This window comes from Haliotis rufescens, unplaced genomic scaffold (assembly GCF_023055435.1).
Source record: "Haliotis rufescens isolate VD_foot unplaced genomic scaffold, xgHalRufe1.0.p SCAF_14, whole genome shotgun sequence".
NCBI classification, from domain to species: Eukaryota; Metazoa; Mollusca; class Gastropoda; order Lepetellida; family Haliotidae; genus Haliotis; species Haliotis rufescens.
This window is the reverse complement of record NW_025963824.1, coordinates 29,550,863-29,575,862: the sequence shown is the minus strand read 5'-3', so window position 1 is coordinate 29,575,862 and position 25,000 is coordinate 29,550,863. Positions and strand designations below refer to the sequence as shown.

Below are 25,000 nucleotides of genomic sequence, written 5' to 3'. Positions count from 1 at the left end.
GTCGCGTCCAAGATTATTGCACTTATATAGCGACGTGCATGTACGTGTGTGTGTTTGTGTGGCTGCTTGTACTAGTCCGGACTGATGCCGATTTATAGTGCTAGCACACTGAGATACCATGCCGCAGTTTAACATGAATACCCCACTCAGACACAATATACTGACTCCGAGCCGACCAGTCCTTGTTTTAGCCCCTTAATGCCGAGCACCAGACAGGATAACAACAAGTACCATCTTTTAACGTCTTTTGGTATGACGCGGCCGGGGATCGAACCCCGGATCTTCCGCTCTCCGGGCGGACGCTCTACCACAAGACCACGGAGGCGGTGAATCTGGTCCAGACAAACCAGTGACTGATTGCATGAAGAACGCCCCACACCTATTACACGCACGGCTATATTACACGTTAACATAAGCTCCACCAACACTGACATAATACCCTACCTTATACCCAGATCAGGTTTGATATGTCGACAAAACCAATTTCATAATCATGAGAACACTCTACCAAAACCTGAGTACACTGAACGATGGGCACGTATTGCTAAAATACTATTAAATAATGATAATACTCGCTCACTCTCAAACCCCAATTCGAAATTGTGTAAAACTGGTGTTGTACTCAAGACAGGGCGGTAGTACAAAATTCAATTTGACGCTCCCCTAATGCTACATATCTTTCTGGGTTTACGGATATTTGACCAAACATTCCGGTGGGAAGGTCACAACAATAAAAAAATATCCAATGATCTTTTTCTCTCGTGGTTCTTCATAATTCGTTGTGTTTTCAGGTTATTAAAATACTAGTAAATTTTCAACAGGTTTTAATTATCCTATATTAAATAATTTATTTGTACTTAAAGAGACAGCAAATGAGTATTTATTAGAACTTTGCTTATTTTTGTCGGCGGAATAAAAAAAAAGCCCCTGTATATTTTGTTACACTGCAATTCGTAAAGCAAGTTTAAAAAAAGGTTTGCCTAAACATATAGCTTTCGAAGACATTGAACATGTTCTATCATGACAACTGTTATTCCACTGTTTGTCTTACGTATCATTAACGACAGCAGAACAAACTATGCACCGTTCATGGATCAAATGTCAAGCCAGCGACAAAGAATAATTCATTTAATTCTTAAAACAGAATCGATTTTCTGCATAGACCCAAACTGTTTGAACCTATCAACAGAGTTATGCGTCTGAGGTAGCGCACATCGCGGCCCCGATACAGGCACCTGTAGTTTGGTGTTTATCAGCCGAGTGACCGAGTGTCGATAAAACACAATGTTACATACTCTCCTTGACATTATCAAACATTCACCGGCTAATCTGTAAGGAGAAGGGGTTATAGGGTGCGAGTGGACTTTATTTCGAAATGTAGTTTCGAACACACGAACACACACACTGAGTGACACTAACACATACACACTAACACAACACACACTAGCACTAACACACAACACACACACACAGTAACACTAACACAACACACACTAGCACTAACACACAACACACACACACACACACACACACACACACACACACACACACACACACACACAGAGTGACACTAACACATACACACTAACACAACACACACACACAGTAACACTAACACAACACACACTAACACTAACACAACACACACACACACACGAACACACTAACACACACACTGAGTGACACTAACACATACACACTAACACAACACACACTAGCACTAACACACATGAATTCTCACACACACACGCACTAACACTAACACACACACAGTAACGCTAACACATACACACTAACACCAACACACACGAGCACACTAACACAAACACACACACAGTAACACACACACATACACACTAACACAACACACACCAGCAATAACACACACGAACACTCACACACATACACACACACATTAACACACACACATACTAAAACTAACGCTAAGTACAATAATCTTGCTCGCGAATTCTTGAGTCACCCTCCCTCCCACATAACGAAGACGGCATGTTGAACACTTTGCCACATAATATATGATCATGTAAATTATCTTTGTAATTAAACTTTGATAACATGACATAAACAGGCAGGTGATGTTGACAACAGCCTTACAACGCGCCCAGCTAATGGAAGGTTTAGACACATATTACACAGAAAATCAATCTTCTTCATTTACTTGTCAGATGGATTCGCTTGAAAAATGCTTGCTAATTAAAAACTAAAATTATGTCCCCTTTTTAAAAACGCACACACAAATTTATGGTAACTTCCACATCGCCTCTGAAGTTATGTTTGTTAGTCTGCTTGTTTGTTTGTTTGTTGTTTAACGCCATACTCAGCAATATTCCAGGTATATGACGGTCTGAGATAATCGAGTCTGGACCAGACAATCCAGTCATTGACATGAGCATCGACCCACGCAATTGGAATACGATGACACGCATCAACCAAGTCAGCGAGCCTGACCACCCGATCCCATTAGTCGGCCCTCACGACAAGCATAGTCTTTTTAAGGCAAGCATGGGTTCTACCCCGGATCTTCACGGGTCTACAGCTATATGATGGCGGTCTGAATATAATCGAGCCTGGACAAGACAATCCAGTGATTGACATTATGAGCATCGATCTACGCAATTGGGATACGATGACATGTATCAACAAACCTTACCACCCGATGCCGTCCGTCGCCTGGAGCGACAAGCCTGGGTTACTGAGGACTCATTCAAACCAAGGGGGATGCTATTATTAAACAAAATCTAAGTTAATCCCATTCGATTTTTGTTTGTTTGTTTGTTCTTTAACGCCGCACTCAACAATATTCCAGCTCTATGACTGCGGTCTGTAAGTAATCGAGTCTGGACCAGACAATCCAGTGATTGCCAACATGAGCATCGATCCACGCTATTGGGATCGAAGACATGCATCCACCAATTCAGCAAGCCTGACCACCCGATCCCGTTAGTCGCCTCTTACGACAAGCATAGTCACCACTTACAGCAAACATGGATTGCTGAAGACCTATTCTACCCCGGGTCTTCACGGGCCGAATCCCATTTGAACAGATTTCCCACAGAGTAGAACATACATTCTTTTTAATCCCGTCGTCCCCTGGTTTTCGTATCACATAAACGATGTTAACAGTCATACGGTGCTGCTTATCACCGTACAATTCCTCCACTAACACAACCCATGCATGTGTTACCGGGCTAACACAACCACCCAGCGAGGCGGCGGCCATGGCAGTGACAGGCGTTAATATTGAACTGCGCATGACATCAAGGAGATTACAAACATAACTCTTGAGACACCATATTGATATGATGAGTGAGTGAGTGAGTATGGTTTTACGCCGCTTTTAGCAATATTCCAGCAATATCACGGCGGGGGACACCAGAAATGGGCTTCACACATTGTACCCATGCCAACGCTTTAACCACTAGGCTACCCGACCGCCCCATTGATATGATGAAACACGGGTAGGTGAGGAATAGTGCGTGGGGTGGGAGCGACTCCTCAAATCAGTTTGTTTGTTTGTTGTTTTACGCCGCACTCAGTAATGTTCCAGCTATATGACGGCGGTCTGTAAATAATCTGGACAAGACAATCCAGTGATTGACATCATGAGCATCGTTTCACGCAATTGGAATACGATGACATGCATGGACCAAGTCAACGAGCCTGACCACCCGATCCCGTCTGTCAACAAAATACTTTTTTTCCACTTGAACATTAAAAGCTCCTCAATGAGGCTATTACTAAACTTGAAAGCGGTAATAACATAAACCCTTGACAGATACCAAAGGTATTATTGATCGCCATACATATTTCTTATATGTGCAAAAATTCTTGCACATACGCTGCGATAAAATAACAAAAATATAAGGCATAAAATTTCTTGATACAGAATATCTCTTGACACAGTTTGGCAGACGATACAACAATCATACATGTACTTGACGGATCAGAATAATTCTATCAGGCAACTATAGACATTCTGAAAAAATACGCATCTTTTTCTGGACTGAAAATGAACATCGAAAATACGAAAATAATGTGGACAGGCTTGAAACAGTATTCAGGCACACAGCACGGTAGATCATTAAGTTTAGACTGGTACAAACGACCTTTAGTTCTACTGGGGATTCAGTTTCAACACAAGGCAGAGATGGTTGAACGGAACTATAACGGCAAACTAAAACACATTTATAATGATACTGTGGTTGCTACGAGATCTTACACCTTTTGGTAGAATTAATGTCATCAAAAGTCTCATTTTACAATCTCTAAATCATCTTTTTACAACACTTGCTAATCCCAGAATGGACACCCACCAACAAATGTTTAAAATTAATTCGGAAGGGCAAACCTGATAAGATAAAACTATCACTTTTATTCAAACATATCACGATGGAGGACCAAAGATACCACTTATGCTAGAAAGAATACAAGCTCCGAACATAACTTGGATATTAAGAACCTTTACCAAAAATACAAAACTTGCCAACCTCATTGAACTAAAAATGCCAGATCGAAATATTTAAGCAAAAATGTCTTACCTAAAATAAAAAAAAATCTTTTTGGGAAAGATGTCCATGAATCATGGTCTAACATACAGTCACAGCACTCAAACTACAACGCAGAATTACCAAAACAGTATATATGGGGAAATGATAATATCCAGATTGGATATGAACCTATCATAAACAAACACTACCTAAACGCAAATATATAATTCATCAATGATCTGCTAACAGATACATTCTATACATTTAAATAAATTAATGAGGGATGTACTGTAAAATCAAATTTCTTGGAATACGCAGGTCTTATTAAATCTATAAAAAAAAGATTATTTAGATTCCAAATGTGTAACATTAGATAAGGTGAGGTGAGGTGAGGTGAGGTGAGGTGAAATTGGGTTTAACGTCGCCGCAAAGATTATTGCACTTATATAGCGACGTGCATGTACGTGTATTTGTGTGTGGCTGCTTCTACTAGTCCGGACTGATGCCGATTTATAGTGCCAGCCCACTGAGATACCATGCCGCAGTTTAACATGAATACCCCACTCAGACACAGTATACCGACTCCGAGCCGACCAGTCCTTGTTTTAGCCCCTTAATGCCGAGCGCCAGACAGGGTAACAACAAGTACCATCTTTTAACGTCTTTTGGTATGACGCGGCCGGGGATCGAACCCCGGACCTTCCGCTCTCCGGGCGGACGCTCTACCACAAGACCACGGAGGCGGTCAAAATAAGATAAGAAAAATGAACAACTATTTGTTCATGTAATTTCAAAATTTTAAATACAGATGGAAAGGGGGGGGGGGGGGGGGGGGGGGAGGAGGAGTAGTGTATGTCCCGTTATTAAACCATTAAAAGAAAAAAACGGAGTCAATTAAAATGGGAAAAGATACACACAGATACACCGGAAGATATTTGGAGGACTTACAACTATTTACTATGTAGAAGAACATACAACACAAAGCTAAGATGGTTTCAATACCGTATTATTCATAGAAATCTGAAAGTATAAATTTATAGCTTCCTTATTCTGTTCTTTTTGCACTACTTAAACTGAAAATGAACTGGTCCTGTACTGAATATAGTAGACTAACATATAGTCTCTGAAATGAACATATCGTACAGAAAAAAACAGTTGTTCAGTTATCTTAATAAAAATCTAATAAAAAGGGAGCCCAGTGATTCTCTTCATTTGATACTGCAGTAATCTAGACTTGCCAAACATTATAGACTTGCATGGGCTGTAGTTGATATAAATGTATCAGGGTCTGTAAGACAGACTATGAATATAGATAAGAATCACATTATTTTGGGATTTAAAGAATAAACGTAAAAGACCCCACCCTCACACCAGCCAAGCCCAAAGTCCCTCCTTACACCCAAGCACCACCATCCCTAGTATCGGCTCTTGCAAGGGGCCATGTTTATAAGTAGTTTGTTTTGCAAATGTGAAGTGTGATTAGAGCTATGCCGCATCACGGAGGAATGCTTCTCAACAATGGTTGTACCTCTATCCCTGAAATACCCCCAACTCTCGACCCCCTTTCGGACTTTGATACCCCTAATACATTGTCTTACCGACATATCGCCAGTGGGATTGTTCTAGATCTACACCACTTAGCAAAGATTTGGGGACAAGGATGGATAAGATACGGAGTGACCGACCCTAGATTTGTAATAACGTCCGAAATACAGAATAATTAGAACACTTTTCTGAAGTGAACGAAAACGAAACCTTTTGCTCCTTGTTACATGGATTTAAAGGGGGGAACACTCGGTAGACATGGACAGATTTATTGACTTCCGACAAGGCTGGAGAAGGTGCCTGGAGTTGTTATTTTAAACCATTCGGGCGCCATCTTGCAACTCAATAGTTTGTTCGCTCTCGGTTTTGCAGCAAATACAATATCTCTCACTCTCTCTCTCTCTCTCTCTCTCTCTCTCTCTCTCTCTCTCTCTCTCTCTCTCTCTCTCTCTCTCTCTCTCTTTATATATAGAGGCGATACAGAACATGTTGATGCAGCTTTGTCAATATTATATTTCCAGGGCGAAATTCATAAAGGATGATAGCACGACGACTCTCGATGTATGAGTTTAAGTGTGGGGGACAGGATTGTCTTAAAGACACAATCCATTTGTTTAAACCATTATGGTGACGAAACGCTATTGTGGTTGCAGTTAATACTGGGCCAGGAATCCACTAGCCATTCTGAATGTTCATTTTAACAAGCAAACCTGTTGTAACTAGTCATTGAGCAAACTTATAGAGAAATTATGTCAACCATAAGATGGTTTAAGATTGCAGAATCAGCAGATTTATCTCACGATGTCTCCATTCCCGAACGGGACTCCGATCGACAAGATCAATACATAATTTCGAAAACACCAATTATTAAATAATAATAATAATAATAATAATAATAATAATAATAATAACTAATAATTAGCTTATTCTTTTAAGATAAATGTGTGTAGGAAATAGCAAAAAATAAACATAATCATAATAATAAAACTTTTTTCTTTTAAAGAAAACTCTATTGTACGATTCCGACAAACATATCAATAATTGTAACACAAAACATATCGACAGCTATTGGAGTGCGTATCACGGCCTGCTACAGATCTGATGAACTGAGCAAATATGTCAAATCAAGCTGCGTTGCTCCAATTCGGGGTCAATTCTAACGGCATGTGGTATTTGTACAATGATGGACGCGGCGCGTTAAACAAACGAACCTCAAGTGTTACGATAAAGATTCACAACACACGCCTCACGTAGAAAACATGCGCGCACGTACGTACGCCGGGGTCACAGTGCAGAGTCTTGACCAATCAGCGTCACTGAGTGCAACAGTTTGCTAGCGTCGTTGATTGGGGGTGGGAGTGGGGAAATAGGGTGGTTCAAGGATAACATCAAGAGATTATGAAGAGGATATCGTTATTTTGGCTGAACTTTGAGCTGTTGTCATCAGACAATGAAGAAGCTAAATGTGACCTCACGTGTTGTGTTGGGGTGAGTGAGGTTGTTGTATGGTTCTTTAAACAGTATTTCCATTACCCTGACGGGCAAAAGAAAGTATACACCGATGCTTGATGGTTGCTGATGAAACAAACTAGATTCGATGGTGATGTATTTGATAGGGGTATCATAGTTGTGTTTTGGACATTACGTTTACAATCTATTGGCGACTGTTTACAGCCCAGTAATATTTTGATAGCGTTTGTAATTTTTGGGTCAAATCCAAACTTTCTGGTGTATTTTTTTCCGGCAGTTTATATCACCTGAATGTTAGAGTGAAGGTCAAAATTACGAAGTTTGTTGACGGTTACCACTTTGGGGGATAATCGGTTGACAAACCCAGAGACCCGTGAAGATCCGGGGTAGAATTGCTCTTCAGCAACCCCTGCTAGCCGTAACTGGCGACTAACGGGATTGGGTGGTCAGGCTCGCTGACTTGGTTTGATGCATGTCATCTTATTGCGTAGATCGATTCTCGTGATGCCAATCACTTGATTGTCTGGACCCGACTCGAACAGATCGCCGTCATATAGCAGGCATATTGCTGAGTGCGGCGTTAAACAACAAACAAACAACAAATAAGATCGTGGCAGCTAATGATCTGAACCCTGCCCCGTTAGGGAATTACGATATCAGGTATACTATAAAGGACTAAATAAAATTTAAACAAACGTCGAAAACTGGAATTTAACAAATATATACAAATATATTTACTTTATTTACGTAAATATTAATGAGGTGAATGAGGATCGTTTTAAAGATCATTGCACTTATATAGCGATATGCCACGTGTCCGTGCGTGCGTGCGTGCGTGCGTGTGTATGGCTGCTTGTAGAGGACTAATGCCGGTTTTATAGTGCTAGCCCACTCAGGTACCTTGCCGCAGATTAACATGGATACCCCACTCAGACACAATAAACTGACCCCGAGCCGACCAGTTCTTCTTTTATCCCCTTAATGCCGAGCACCAGGCAGGGTGACAACAAGTACCATCTTTTAACATCTTTCGGTATGACGCGGACGAACGACCTTGTATTCTCAGTGGAAAGTTGCAAGTGTTTGAGTGGGGAATTAAATAAATTAAAAAATGACGATTATGAGTCCTACAGTCCAACATAATCACTTTTTATCCCTTCAAAATATATTTTTGTGATTTGCACCTTCGAGGTCACAACACACAGATGCCTTCAACACAGACAACAGTACGTGAGCCAAGTGACACGTACACACTACCGTAGCTGCCGGGACCGCTCCTAGAGATCTGGAGGGCTTCAGATATAAATCTTCGATAAAGGCTCGGTGTTGATGCTGAGATAATGCCACTCCCTGTTTTCGCATCAACGACCAAAACGCTTTCCAGCAAGCACACAGTCAATGCTTATAATAAAATTCAACAACGTAAAACATGTTTTGTCTACAATGGTTTAACCAAAAACAGTTGTATATATCAAAACAGACAAAAATGGCGAGATTGATAAACATTCCAGGTGTATGAATACACACTGTGGCGTTACATGAATCAGGTGATCGTAATTTATGCGCATAACTTGACACTTCTACATAGTCAGTAGCCAATCAACGAGAGAGTAGGATCAAGACAATGTTCACAGGCCCTGTCAATTAAGGCAAGAGGCGAGAAGATCTTCAACAGACTGTAACGAACCGGAAGAAATATGTCCAGGAGAAGGCGGCTGTTTCAAATGGCCTGGTCAGTTACCGCCAGATTCAAACATTAGTTCCCCGAGAACGGGAAGACACAGTTGGAAAATGCTAGTTAGAAATGAAACCCAAAGACATAAATGTTGTGGAACCGAGGCGAACGGGGGAAAAAACAGGCGAGCGAGCCTGCACGTTTGCCGTTTCACTCCTTCTCGGCCTTCGGTTTCAAAGGGTAGTTTGGACAATGAATATGCATGAATGTCGCTAAATATCCTGTGCATGACGATACACGTGGGCAGAAGGGAATTCCCTCGACTGTAATATTGGGATTCCCCGAACACTCCGCAGTAATAAAAGTAGTGCGCTTCGGTTGGCGTGGCTTAATTGTTTACATTCATTGGGAAATGAATGCAATAACACGTGACCAATTCAGCTTATCATAATGCAGGAATTTCAATCAACGCAACGAAAAATTAATTGTAATTTTGTGAGGAAAACATTTCTTCGTGTTTGCGGAAAATTATTACACTCATAATGACAGACGGGGCGGTTGTTGTAATGAAATCGACATGCAGCAACACCTGCGCAAAGATCACAACTCGATCACGTGCGAGAGCACTTTGTTGATAAATATTGGGACATTAGGTTACAGAGCATGTTTTGCACATGCGCGAAAGGAAATGTCTCGAATGTTTATGCAGCCCATTTGACAGCTATTCTCGTTTATTAATTAGGGTTGATGTCGTCATTGGAATTCTAAGTTAAATGCATGATTTCATCTAATACCACTGGTATAATTTCAGTCAGAGAACATCTTTTTTAACGATCAGAGGACCGAATTAATTTATGATTTTCATGCCTATAATAATTTATACTCAAAAGCAAACGTAATCGTGAAATATCGACACCTGGTAATTAAATAATGATGATGATGATGATGATTATGGGTTATGTGTCTTTCCCTTTATATCGAGTAGCTCCAGCCCTTGGTGTCTACATTTGGTGAACTAATATTCTAGAAATAATAGAGACCAGAGAGAATGACTCATCTGTTTCATATTTAGATTCCGGGGTAGAATAGGTCTTCAGCAGCCCATGCTTGCCGTAAAAGGCGACTATGCTTGTCGTAAAAGGCGACTAACGCGATCGGGTGGTCAGGCTCGCTGACTTGGTTGAAGCATGTCATCGATCCCAATTGCATGGATCGATGCTCATGATATCATTCACTGGATTGTCTGGTCCAGACTCGTCCGATGACTTCAACTTCCCACCAGTCACCTGTCCCATTAGGACGAGTAATATTCAAAGTGCTCCAGCCCTTTGTATCTACTTTTGTAAATCGAGCACGCTCTTTCTACGAAGTTTTCAAAGAGCGTCACACGAATCTGGCTCAAATGTTGTTCTGTCGTGATTACGACATTCAAGGCCTCAGTAAAGATTTCAAAAGGTTTTATGGCAGACCTGTGGAGACAATTTCTATTTTGACCTAAAATATCGGATTAAGTTTTGAATCTAAAGGGACCCGTAAAGACCCGGGTTAGAGTAAGTCTTCAGCAATCCATGCTTGTCCTCTTAAGGCGATTATGTTTGTCGTAAGAGGCGACTAACGGGATCGGGTGGTCAGGCTAGTTGACTTGGTCGATGCATGTCATCGTATCCCAATTGAGAATATCTATGCTCATGATGTCAGTCACTGGATTGTCTGGTCGAGACTCGATTATTTACAGACTGCCGTCATATAGCTGAAATATTGCTTAGTGCGGCGTTATGCAACAAACAAAGAAATTGAATCATATGTAACGAAATCTTCGTTCTGCATCTGTTAACATATAGATGGGCCGAACGAGTATTATACGTTCATTTGAAGTGTGAACAACGTTAACTTTTGAAATGGTTCATATATTCATCCAAACTGTGCTATATTTTATATATGCGCAACGGTCTGTATGTTACCGCTGACGGAAAAAGCTAACAAACAAAACAAAACACACAGTTACTTCCCCCTACGAACATTTTCCATGAAGTCAAAATGGCTATTTGTTATAAAAAGAGACATGTGCTTAATTTGTTTTCAAGGGCGGTGTGATATATGCTCAAGTAATCAATTGGTGATTATAAAAAAAAAAACATCGTTTGTTATTCATGAGATGATAAACAGACAAAAACGACAAATTACTTGGCAAGGAAAACCGCAATCAATTTTAGCCCTCGTCACTCTCTTTCAGTTGACAGGTGTCAGTCAAACATCAAGAGCACGTGCATATCGTGGGGTTTTCTTATTTGGCGTGCTACCTGCCGTGGGACAAGAGGCGCGAGGAGCGTGGAGGCGCGTGAAAATCGAGAACTGCTTTCATCGCGCCTTGAAACAGGGATTGCTGCACGGGGGAAACTGTTTTAAGTCGGACCATCTGATCCAATTGTTCGCATTTGAAATATACACCGTAAACTCGTGAAATATTATCATAGCATGAGACAAAAAAAATTCACAATAAGTACTCACTCGATGCGCAATTCCTGTCATACTCCCAATCCGTGAAATATGTATCGGCTAATGTTGTACATGTCATTTGACAACGTGCACGAATTGCTCGGTGTCAGTTTAAATGTTCATTAGAATATGGAAATATCTAACGGTTAAGGACAAAGTTTGTTCTGAATAAAAGTCGGACGACAGTATCAAATCTTGATCCTAATCCGACTTAATTTCAAGAGCAAACAGGTAGCACTTCAAAACACACGTGGGGACACGGGTGGCCCAGTTGTGTAAGGCGCGGCGATTCGCTGTACAGAGTTGCGTCCCTTTGGGCACGCCAGAAACCTATGATTGTTGCTTCGAATCCCGTTCCGCCCCGATTATGTTTCTAGGTTTGTCAGCACCTTACCCGTGCTCGTGGGTTTCACCGAAGTGGTAAACATCTGAGACCTGCATCACTTCGGGCTTTCCTCCCACATTAAGCTGACACGCCGCGATATAACTGGAATACTGTTAAAAGCGACGTTAAACACAACTCACTCACTCAAAATACATGTTTGTTTGTTTGTTGTTTAACGCCGGACTCAGCAATATTACAGCTATATTAAATAATTAATATAAAACATTATCAATTCGATCAAAATTGATTACCCCTAAAAGTTCAGATTCTTATGTGGCAGTAATGTTTCAAAATGGCGACGCACAGATAAAAATGTGGAGCATTCGGATACAATACTAAACTGGTCATCAAATGACGATACATCACCAGCGTCTGACAGAAATATTGTCCTATTACACAAGAGGTCGATATACTTTTTGTAGTGGCTAAATGATCGTTCTTATTTGGAAGTAAGCACCCCTCCTTTTCCACCGCCTCCATCAAGATGCAGTTAAATCGAAACTTTGAAGATCTTTGACATTATTTTATATCTATTGCGAGTAAAAGGCGCACTTATTTCTTCAGTTGGTCCCAATATAACCTTTTTATGCATGTGTAGAATGTCGATTGTTCTCCTAAAGAAAGTTTAGTGTCATGTGGAAATTAGAGGACTCTCTAGGGGTTCCACGAGAAATACGACCCAAATAAATTATGTTGAAAGGGACTGACGATTCCATATTCGAGAGGGGATTTCGGCTGAGACAGAATAATTTTGGCGGACAGTTTCAACTGTACAGTGTATTTCTCACAAAGGAAAAGTTGAACAATTATTTCACAAGAAATGTCCAATTAAAAATTATTTTTACAGTATGTCCGCCACAGCTGCTGCAAAATATACAGAATATTTCTCTGAAAGGAAACGTCGAAAAGTTATTTATTTTCACAACAAATATCCAACAAACAACTTTTTTTTTGCAATATTTCCAAATAAGTACTTTAAATATGCCATTTATTTTTTCCGAAAGAAAGCTTCGAACATTTTTTTCACAACCAATATCCAACGAACACTTATTTTTACAGCAAATGTCCAACGAACAAATAGTTTGTCAGAATTAACATAGAATATGTATCGAAATGGGGGACTATCAATTCTATTGTCAGCTGAGTCAGTGACGGGTGCTCAAGTCTTTCAGGCACTGGTTCGTCTGGTCCAGACTCGATTGTATATCCCGTCTTGATAAACCAACATTCTTAAAACGAGAGATCCAGAACAGCGAGACAATCCCGGAATCGCCTTCTCTCAGATTTGTTATAAATCCGACGGCACATGTCAGTTCCCGTTATCTCTTATCTCCAAAACCGGTGTCATTCTTATCTCGACACCTCAAAACAATAACCAGGGTTCGTATTGGATTATCCGAAGCTGCGGGATAGGTCCACTAATGACCAATACAAATGTTTCGTTGCCTTCATTTAAATGACACGTGTCACAACCCTGAAACAAAACCCCAATAACTGTCTCCCAAATGATCATCACGATATATCTCGTGTTGTAGAAAAAATCCTATCCCATCTGCCACTTTAAGCTTGACACCTACAGTTAATAAAACAACTCAAGCAAAGAATCGACCAAAGCATCGGCCAAGAAGCATATCCGAGGTCGTGACCTCGGAGCTCGTGATAACCCCTTCGAGTCGCCGCCATCTTGAATTCCGGGAGAGCAGAAAATTTGCATGTCCAAAACGGCTTTCTTTTACGACAATAAGCGAATTACGCGCTCATCGTTCTCCACTAAATGTGTCAAAAAGGTAGCGAATATGAGTTTTGGCTGAACGCGTGGATTAGGATTCGTGAATGTTAACTGTATGATAGGAAGAGCCCTTTAACAGCCATCTTTAATCGCGTGTCCCGAGATTATATTGTGAATGTGTTCATGAGAGTTGCTATTGAAGTTGAGAATAAGGATTAAGGGTGTTTAGTCACAAATGGGAAAGAGCTAGCGATACCTGGCTCTTTTCAAATCGGTTCGAATTTCAGAAACTTGTAACAATTTCTTGACGACAAGCTATTTGTTGCTTCAGTACATGTTTGATGTGGATATTTGGATGACATACTTCTATGAATATTAAATAGAAGGTTAGTTGTACTGGATTTCAATAAAGCCTCAGTCTGTCTGTTATTCGATGCTGGTAATTTCGGTAATACGATTGTACGAGATTTGTACCAGCATGTGCTACAATGGGAGTCCATGTACCAGTGGGTTAATATTAAATTAATAAGATCTTGTATGTTCGTGTTATTCTAAACTGCGCTTGTATTCAACTTAAATAGAGGGGGTGATTATTGTTTTCACGCTGTATCAGCAGTTAAATATATATAGACGCTATAGTTGTTAAAAAGTGTATACGTTCACTCACTCGCTCGTCCACTCACTGACTTTATCTCGTCGTGTCACTAAAAATAACATGTTACCGAAAATCTTTGAAAAATGATTAACCCTTAGCGGTATTAACCTCAAACTGTATCTCAAACTCAATCGATCAATGAGTGTGAGTGAGTTTGATTTTACGCCGCTTTTAGCAATATTCCAGCAATATCACGGCGGCAATCGATCAATGAACGTACTGGGTTTTGTGAAAAATAATGTGTGAGTACACAAAATTACTTGACTCGTTCATATCGATCCCAATTGCGTAGATCGATTCTCATGATGTCAATCACTGGATTGACTGGTCCAGACTCGATTATTTACAGACCGCCGTCATACAGCTGGAATATTGCTGAAATGAATGAAACAAACGTTATCAAAACGTTACTAGGCTGAAATCGTTCGTCAAAACACTGACAACTAAAGGTCAAGGACACAACTGCCGTACCCGTATTAAATATACCAGCATCGAATGAGCATTATTTGTTTGTTTCATTTTAAGCCACCAACGAAATGAGTGGTCCGGTAAGATATATTCTGTATCCAACAAATGATCGGTCCCGTATGCATCTGAAGTTTTTTATAGATGATATATAAACGCATTTCAACACTGTATAAGGGAAACCCTTTAGAATATAGGAATTCATGAAATCAAGTCCGGCCACAACAAACTCTTGTATGTGAACAAAATGCACCGGTCCTTTATAAGCAGCTTTTTGATTGGTTGCGATGCTTTAGCAGCCATGTTTTTTCTTGCCATGTTCGATTGACAACACCGCCCACTCTAACCTTACTTTTCCCAAAGAAGGAATTACCACACCAGCAAAATATAATGTTGTTCAATTATATGACAACGTTTTAAGTCATTAAAGTTTAACATGTCTGAGTACGAAATGGAAATGATGGCCTCAAGTGTGAATTCTCGCACAAAAGTAATATACAATGGCCTAAAGTAAAATAATGACAATTACCGTATTCGACGTAATAAGCGCCCCGCTCTAATAAGCGCCCACGGCGATATTTGCTAATATATTGGCTAGTGAACAATCCCAATTAGCACCCCGTCCGATTGATCAATGTACACAAGACTTATTTATTCGTGTATAATACGCTTTCGTGTGTTATATTCACCCTTAAGTATGGGCAACAAAATTCTGGAAAATATATCTGCCATGTATGTATGATACGCACATGCTTTTCTTTTGTATCATTTCAGTCTGTCAGCATAAACTACGAAATTTACAATCTTTCAACTCCATTTTTTTTCTCACCAAAATTTTATTCTGATAAGAGCCCTGTTTCTACTTTTGAGAGCGCCCCGGGCGCTTATTACGTCGAATACGGTAATCGTAATTATTACAGAAAAGAACCTGAAAATACTCCCCTGAATGTGATCTCAGTTAAAGTCGTATATATTTCGAGCTCAGTTTTTTTCCCGAAATGAAATTGCAACGCGAGGTTTATCTGTGTTTGATCGAGAAAACTAAACCTTTGCAACTGCGGCCGCTGACGCATCTCATTGCAGTCTTCGCCATTTCCGATGCGTGGCAATTGCAGGTCAAGAGTAACGGCTTTATTGTCAAATGGAGCAGATTCTATTCCGAATGTAACAATTTTGCCAGTAATAATTCTGACAAGCCTACAAGTACCTATATCGATCCTTTTATTTCCGACTCGTGAAGATCAGTGTCAGAATAGGTCTTCAGCAACCCATGCTTGCCTTAAATGGCGACTACGCTTGTCGTAAGAGTGTCTACGCGACTGACGGGATCGGGATTTCAGGCTCGCTGACTTGGTTGATGCATGTCATCGTATCCCAAATGCGTAGATCGATGCTCATGATGTCAATCACTATTGTCTAGTCCACACTCGATTATTTACAGACCGCCGTCGTATAGCTGGAATATTGCTGAGTGCGGCGTTAAACAACAAACAAACCCTTTATTTTCAATAGATTCTCTCGCCAAATTAAATGACAGAAGAAAAGAAATCCCGTTTTAGCTAACTACAAAGATGCTAAGTTCGACACAGGAGCCCGTGTTGCATAATACGTCTAGGATAACCTTGTCTACCCACCCACCCATTATTCCCACAATACCCTATGCCACACAACATACCACGACACCTTTAATTTAGGGCAAAATTTCATTCAAATTATAAAATAACATACGCTTGAGACAGAATTGTGTTTGCCAAAATGCTGTGATGTAAAGATTTGCATAAAACGCTTTCTAATCGGGCCACCTGCACAAAGTGTAAATCCCAACTTAATTTAAACCATAATGCCTACTAAAGTTAGACCAAGCTGCTGAAAGCCACCATCCCACATCACGAACATCAAAGTTGACGGTCTATCATTAACCGCTTGGAAGTCTATTTTAAGTTTATTGAATAAATACAAATCCTTCAGCTTCATTAACCATAACGAATTTCCACTGTAGTTTTGTCACGGTCAAGTTGTCACGGATCATGGTCAAGTGAGCAAAGCCAGAGGTCAAGCCATTGAAGTTCAACACCGTCATCAAATCGTTATTGGAACTTTCAAGATGGCCGCTTGTCAAAATAACGGTAAATACGCTGTAAATCTTCCTGTGAAACAATTTGGTTGAGGGATTTGGGAAATTAATATGGAAATGATTCTTTAGAGGGGAAACGAGTCTGATTTATCGGTAGCCCTTTGAAATATATATACCCGGCGCTGGAAAAGGTAATTAATATCTTCTGTTATTCCCACAGCTGCAGAATAACGAGCGGCTGATAACGAGTATGATGTCTAACTGTATATATAAATGATGTACAGCACTTCTGTAACTGTATGCTATGATATACAATTAGTCTACAACTGTATAAATCAGTGATATACAACACGTGTATAACTGTATATATCAATTTTATACAGCACGTCTACAACTGTATAAATCAGCGCTACACATTAGTCTACAACTGTATAAATCAATGATATACAGTTTGTATGCAACTGTATCAATAACATCAGTTAGTACACAACTTTATTTATCAGTGATATACTAGTGTGTAACAGTATATATAAATGATATACAACCATTCTACAACAGTATCACTGATGTACAGCGTGTCGATAAGTGTATATATCAATGATATACAACTAGTCCACGACTATACATCAATGATATACAGCACGTCAAAAACTGCATATGTCAATGATATTATTAGTCTTGACCATTGCAAAGAACATACACAATTAAATGAATTAAATACATCTACAACACCTTCCGTTACCATTTTGTTCTCAACATTTACTTGATACAGTATATCAAGTAATGCTTCATGATCTGTGAGGTGAGGGGAAATGGGGTTTAACGTCGCCGCAAAGATTATTGCACATATATAGCGACGTGCATGCACTGTGTGTGTGTGGCTGCTTGTACTAGTCCGGACTGATGCCGATTTATAGTGCTAGCTCACTGAGATACCATGTCGCAGTTTAACTTGAATACCCCACTCAGACACAGTATACTGACTCCGGGCCGACCAGTCCTTGTTTTAGCCCCTTAGCGCCAGACAGGGTAACAACAAGTACCAGCTTTTAACGTCTTTTGGTATGACGCGGCCGGGGATCAAACCCCGGATCTTCCGCTCTCCGGGCGGACGCTCTACCACTAGACCACGGAGGGGGTCTCATGATCTGTCAAAAAACACAGTTCCGCATCCACATAACAAAGAAACCATAACATAGCATATACTGCCCGTGAGGATCCAGGATAGAATAGGTCTTCAGCAACCCATGCTTGCCGAAAGAGGCGATTATGCTTGTCGTAAGAGGCGACCAGCGGGTGGTCAGGCTCGGTGACTTGGTTGATGCAGGTCATCGTATCCCAATTGCGTGGATCGATGCTCATAATGTCAATCACTGGATTGTCTGGTCCAGACTCGATTATTTACAGACCGCCGCCATATAGCTGTAATATTGCTGAGTGCAGCGTTAAACCAAAAAACAACAAACAAACAATATCTATATAAATGACTGTCGATGACGTTTGATAAGATATGTATTCTTCGAAATGTAATTATAAGGACACCTGGTATATCTTACCAAGTGCCCAATCAACATAACGTGGGAACCAAGATACGCACAAAGACCACATAAAGTACTTAATGATATCTCCAATGTTTACTTGTTAACCTGACGCTTAGTCTGACGACACACTCACGCACACATTATTGCCTAAAAAACAACACTTATTCCAAGACCTATGTTGTACTATTGTCCAATTCAAGTGGCCCTTAAAACGGGTTCATCGTTGTTCTATAGGTGACAAGTCCTGACGTGCTATTTCTGAAACGTAAAACACCCCCTGTTCCTGTACTATTCCGAACAAGAGTTATTAACATCTAAATGTACGCAATCCATCCCCTATATGTCCGCGAGGTGCCTCTCTTTTCGCCGTGACATGACGGTAAATATACATAATCGTTTCACGTCAATACAAAGTGTCTGTCGAGTCTCACCAGAGGTCAGCCACACAATGGCGGACAAACTCATTGCTGTGCAATCGCCTTGCTGTGATGGCTTCTCTCAAATTCATCCCTGACCTTTGCTTCGAGGTTAGCACATCTAGCCTCGTTTCCACATTGTCTAACATGCGCTTAATTACGTCTCAGCTGTAGAAACGCGACAGGAATCTAAAAGATAAATAGCTCTTTAGCCGCTGCGTGAAACGAAAGAATACAGGTTTATGGCGTGTTCGTTGGGTTAAAACCAGAGTGTAAAAAGTCACGAAAATTTGAAAGCTCGATAATAGAGGAGTGTCGCTTATCGTCAGTGGACGGATTGAAGCGGGTAAACTCGATGTTCACGCATTGAGGCATAAACTCTCAACATGCAAGCTGGATTCCTGTCTAGTCTGTAATCCAAGGGCATTATATCATTAATGGGTGATACCATGTTCCCTTTTTTTCGCGAACACCTGGTGTAATCTCGTCATATAATTTTCAACGCTATTTTGCCTTTTACGTCCAATGGCATCTGTTTCGGTGGATAATCGAGACTGGTTACTCTCTGGTGCTGACGTTTACTATTGATATTATGTTATACAACTTAAATTTTTATGCTTGTCAATAACTTGGAATTATTATTCACATTATTATATATTTAGCGGTGAAAACTGCATACATTCCAAAATAAATCGACATTTCGCTCGAGTGAAAGATAATGACATTAATATCTTCCATGGTTTTCAGGGTAAGATTAATTATGCAGTAACGTAACATGTTTGGTTCATGTACGCAATGTAGTCTGTGTTAAAACATCTGTGAAAATCTGATCTGATTTCCATGATCTAGTTTGTCTTTTTCTTAACATCTGTGAAAATCTGATCTGATTTCCATGATCTAGTTTGCCTATTTCTTAACATATGTGAAAATCTGATCTGATTTCCATGATCTAGTTTGCCTATTCCTTGATAACTGTGAAAATCTGATCTGATTTCCATGATCTAGTTTGCCTATTTCTTGAAATCTGTGAAAATCTGACCTGATTTCCATGATCTAGTTTGCCTATTTCTTGATATCTGTGAAAATCTGATCTGATTTCCATGATCTAATTTGCCTATTTCTTGATATCTGTGAAAATCTGATCTGATTTCAATGATCTAGTTTACTTATTTCTTGATATCTGTGAAAATCTGATCTGATTTCTATGATCTAGTTTGCCTATTTCTCGATATCTGTGAAAATCTGATCTGCTTTCAATGATCTAGTTTGCCTATTTCTTGATATCTGTGAAAATCTGATCTGATTTCCATGATCTACTTCAATTATGTCTTGATATCTGTGAAAATCTGATCTGATTTCCATGATCTAGTGTGCCTATTTCTTGATATCTGTGAAAATCTGACCTGATTTCCATGATCTACTTTACTTATTTCTTGATATCTGTGAAAATCTGATCTGATTTCCATAATCTAGTGTGCTTATTTCTTGATATCTGTGAAAATCTGATCTGATTTCCATGATCTAGTTTGCCTATTTCTTAACATCTGTGAAAATCTGATCTGATTTCCATGATCTAGTTTGCCTATTTCTTGATATCTGTGAAAATCTGATCTGATTTTCATGATCTAGTTTGCCTATTTCTTAACATATGTGAAAATCTGATCTGATTTCCATGATCTAGTTTGCCTATTTCTCGATATCTGTGAAAATCTGATCTGATTTCCATGATCTAGTTTGCCTATTTCTTAACATATGTGAAAATCTGATCTGATTTCCATGATCTAGTTTGCCTATTCCTTGATAACTGTGAAAATCTGATCTGATTTCCATGATCTAGTGTGCCTATTTCTTAACATCTGCGAAAATCTGATCTGATTTCCATGATCTAGTTTGCCTATTTCTTGAAATCTGTGAAAATCTGACCTGATTTCCATGATCTAGTTTGCCTATTTCTTGATATCTGTGAAAATCTGATCTGATTTCCATGATCTAATTTGCCTATTTCTTGATATCTGTGAAAATCTGATCTGATTTCCATGATCTAGTTTACTTATTTCTTGATATCTGTGAAAATCTGATCTGATTTCCATGATCTAGTTTGCCTATTTCTCGATATCTGTGAAAATCTGATCTGATTTCCATGATCAAGTTTACTTATTTCTTGATAACTGTGAAAATATGATCTGATTTCCATGATCTAGTTTGCCTATTTCTTGATATCTGTGAAAATCTTATCTGATTTCCATGATCTAGTTTGCCTATTTCTTGATATCTGTGAAAATCTGATCTGATTTCCATGATCTACTTTACTTATTTCTTGATATCTGTGAAAATCTGATCTGATTTCCATGATCAAGTGTGCCTATTTCTTGATATCTGTGAAAATCTGATCTGATTTCCATGATCTAGTTTGCCTATTTCTTACCATCTGCGAAAATCTGATCTGATTTCCATGATCTAGTTTGCCTATTTCTTGATATCTGTGAAAATCTGATCTGATTTCCATGATCTAGTTTGCCTATTTCTTAACATCTGTGAAAATCTGATCTGATTTCCATGATCTAGTTTGCCTATTTCTTAACATCTGCGAAAATCTGATCTGATTTCCATGATCTAGTTTGCCTATTTCTTGATATCTGTGAAAATCTGATCTGATTTCTATGATCTCGTTTGCCTATTTCTTGATATCTGTGAAAATCTGATCTGATTTCCATGATCTAGTTTGCCTATTTCTTAACATCTGTGAAAATCTGATCTGATTTCCATGATCTAGTTTGCCTATTTCTTAACATCTGCGAAAATCTGATCTGATTTCCATGATCTAGTTTGCCTATTTCTTGATATCTGTGAAAATCTGATCTGATTTCCATGATCTAGCTGCTTATTTCTCGGTATCTGTGAAAATCTGATCTGATTTCCATGATCTAGTTTGCCATTTCTTAAAATCTGTGAAAATCTGATCTGATTTCCATGATCTAGTTTACTTATTTCTTGATAACTGTGAAAATATGATCTGATTTCCATGATCTAGTTTGCTTATTTCTTGATATCTGTGAAAATCTGATCTGATTTCCATGATCTAGTTTGCCATTTTTAAAATCTGTGAAAATCTGATCTGATTTCCATGATCTAGTTTGCTTATTTCTTGATATCTGTGAAAATCTGATCTGATTTCAATGATCTAGTTTGCCTATTTCTTAATATCTGTGAAAATCTGATCTGATTTCCATGATCTAGTTTGCCTATTTCTTGATATCTGTGAAAATCTGATCTGATTTCCATGATCTAGTTTGCCTATTTCTTGATATCTGTGAAAATCTGATTCGATTCCATGATCTAGTTTACCATTTTTTGATATCTGTGAAAATCTGATCTGATTTCCATGATCTAGTTTTCCTATTTCTTGATATCTGTGGGGTGTGTGTCGGGTAGCCTAGTGGTTAAAGCGTTCGCTCGTCACGCCGAAGACCCGGGTTCGATTCCCGACAAGGGTACAATGTGTGAAGACCATTTCTGGTGTCCCCCGCCGTGATATTGCTGGAATATTGCTAAAAGCGGCGTAAAACCATACTCACTCACTCACTCCTACTGGTGGGGCGAAGTGAAATGGGGCTTAACGTCGCGTTTGAGAATATAGCAACGTCCATGCACATTTGTGTGTCTGTGCGTGAGCGTGTGCGCGCGCGAGTTTGCGCCTGCTGGATCTATGGTGCACGCCAATGAGATATCATTCCGCAGTCTAACATGGATTCCCCACTCAGACACAGTATTTTGACCCGTAACCAGTGTAAAAATAACCTTGCGGAAATACCACAGTACCCAATGCTGGTCGTAAGAGGCGAGGAAAATGGATCGGGTTCTTAGGCTCGCTGACTTGGTTGTTTGCGTGTCATCGTACCCCGATGGGGCGAACGTTGCTCATAATATCAACCACTGGTTTCTCTAACCCGTTCGATCATTTACATGTCACAGGGATATGGCTGGAATATTACTGTCTGGATTCAGCCGGGATGTGTTAATATATATGTTGTTCAGTCGTGGCAGCTTGAGCATTCTTCTCAGTAAAACGATAGGACATAGGACACTTCCTTGTAGTACTCCATTATTTGCATTTCCAATTTGTGATGTATTTGAAATGTATACTATACTGTGGAGTGAATGCTTTTACTACCTAGATATAGCGTGATGATAGCAATCTACAACAGGGCGTGAGCCGGGGAGATATTCAAGAGTCAATAGCAGCCAGTTAAGTAGCTATTTGTATACACCAGCGTAGGGATAGCTTTCAAGTGTGTTTTGCCTTCTCAACTCCAGACACAGTGGGTTATAGCTTTATGACCATTATGGGGAAAGAACCAACGCAATAGCATATCAAGTTGTTCTTTGTGTCGTATAATTTGATGATAAACACACTTGTCCATGTTTGAGTTGTCTCTGGAAATGTACAATGCTTTGAAATCGACGCCATGATTAAAGGAAAAGAAATTCGGAATATGCACGTAAATAGTCTTCGTTTTTACATAGTTCCTTTCACAGTGGGTGCTCTCTGATTTACAGATTATGGTTTAGAAGTCAATGGTTATATTACGTACGTGAATATCTTAAGAATTTCTTAAATACGTCAAATCAGCGTTTATTAAGGTATGTTGTATTTTCATACACGGGTTGCATTCTGTCAACTGGAGTGGTACTTAGACACGAGATTTGCAAAAGGACAAAACCTGGCTGATATTTTGGTATCTGATACCCAACCCGATTTTTGTATTTCGTCTGTCTTTACAAAAACGTCTCCCTTCTGTCTAGTCACTGTTTGGATAGATGCCCCCAGTTGATATTGATATCTAGGATTATAAGAAAGGTAAAGCAAATATTATTAGAAGTATTGCTGTTCTTTTGTTTTCACATAATCGTTGCTGATTATATTTTACATACACGGTCCACACTTGACTACATGTCTCTCCTTATTAGTTTACTGACATGTATTTTGACGTTCCGATCCAAAGTTAAGTGCGGTTAAGGTGACGTGATGTCGCGTCCAAGATCATTGCACTTACATTGCGACGTGCACGCACTGTGCGTGTGTGTAGCGAGCGGCTTGTACTCATCCGGACTAACACCGATTTTATAGTGCCAGCCCACTGAGATACCACGCCGCAGTTTAACACGAATACCCCACTCGTGATCAGTATACTGACTCGTAGCCGACCAGTACTTGTTTTATCCCTTTAATGCCGAGCGCCAGGCAGGGTAACAACAAGTACCATCTTTTAACGTCGTTTCGAACCCCGACCTTCCTCTCTCCGGGTGGACGCTCTACGGCTAGACCACGGAGGCGGTGCCGATCTACAGATTGAATCAGATTAAACACACAACAATAAACCATGTTTTGCTCCTGTCTCTGTTAATGTTGAGACTTCAAGCGTGGCCCATTCGTCTACGCAATGTGCTATACAGAGTTGTTTCCCGTAGTCGTATCAGGATCCTATGATCTATACGGGTTTGAATCCATATTTCGCCGTGGTCCATGGTTTGACAGCATCATACCCGTATATTGTGTTCCATCAAAGTACAATGACCGTGGTCAACTTTCTCCCCACAATAAAAACACTGTAAAAGCGGCGTTAAACCCCCTCACCCATTGTTAAAAATGAAAGCTGTCCGCCATCCTCTTGTCTCGTCGTTCTAGGGATCTTGTCACCAAATCATGTAAGTAAACTACGGTTATATCGAACTCAAAGGGACCACTAATTGTAATTCGTCATATACGTTGTTCGTTATAAGCATATGTACAGCATATATACAACAAATAGACAGGACCAAGTAATAGTTCGTGATATCCGTCAGTTCGTTAAAAGCGTGTTCGTTATAAACGTAGTTTAATGTACGTGACAAAGGTGCCCTTGTCATCAAAGAAGCCACATAACGGGGTGCAGAGTTGCCCCGAGTTGTGTTACAGAAACATGAGATGTGGGTTCGAATCCTATATCCGCCCTGATTACGTTTCTAGGTTCGACAGCACCATACCCGTGCTCATGGGTTTCACT

At 39.8% G+C, this 25,000-nt stretch overlaps 1 long non-coding RNA gene across 2 annotated transcripts in view; it reads left to right on the top strand.

Moving 5' to 3' along the window:
* The window catches only part of LOC125379165, a 114,903-nt gene that overhangs the window by 79,343 nt on the left and 10,560 nt on the right, over positions 1-25,000 (top strand). For both annotated transcript variants that reach the window (XR_007220630.1, XR_007220629.1), the window contains one exon: positions 16,925-17,051. This is a non-coding gene — a long non-coding RNA (uncharacterized LOC125379165). The remainder of the gene's footprint in view (positions 1-16,924; positions 17,052-25,000) is intronic.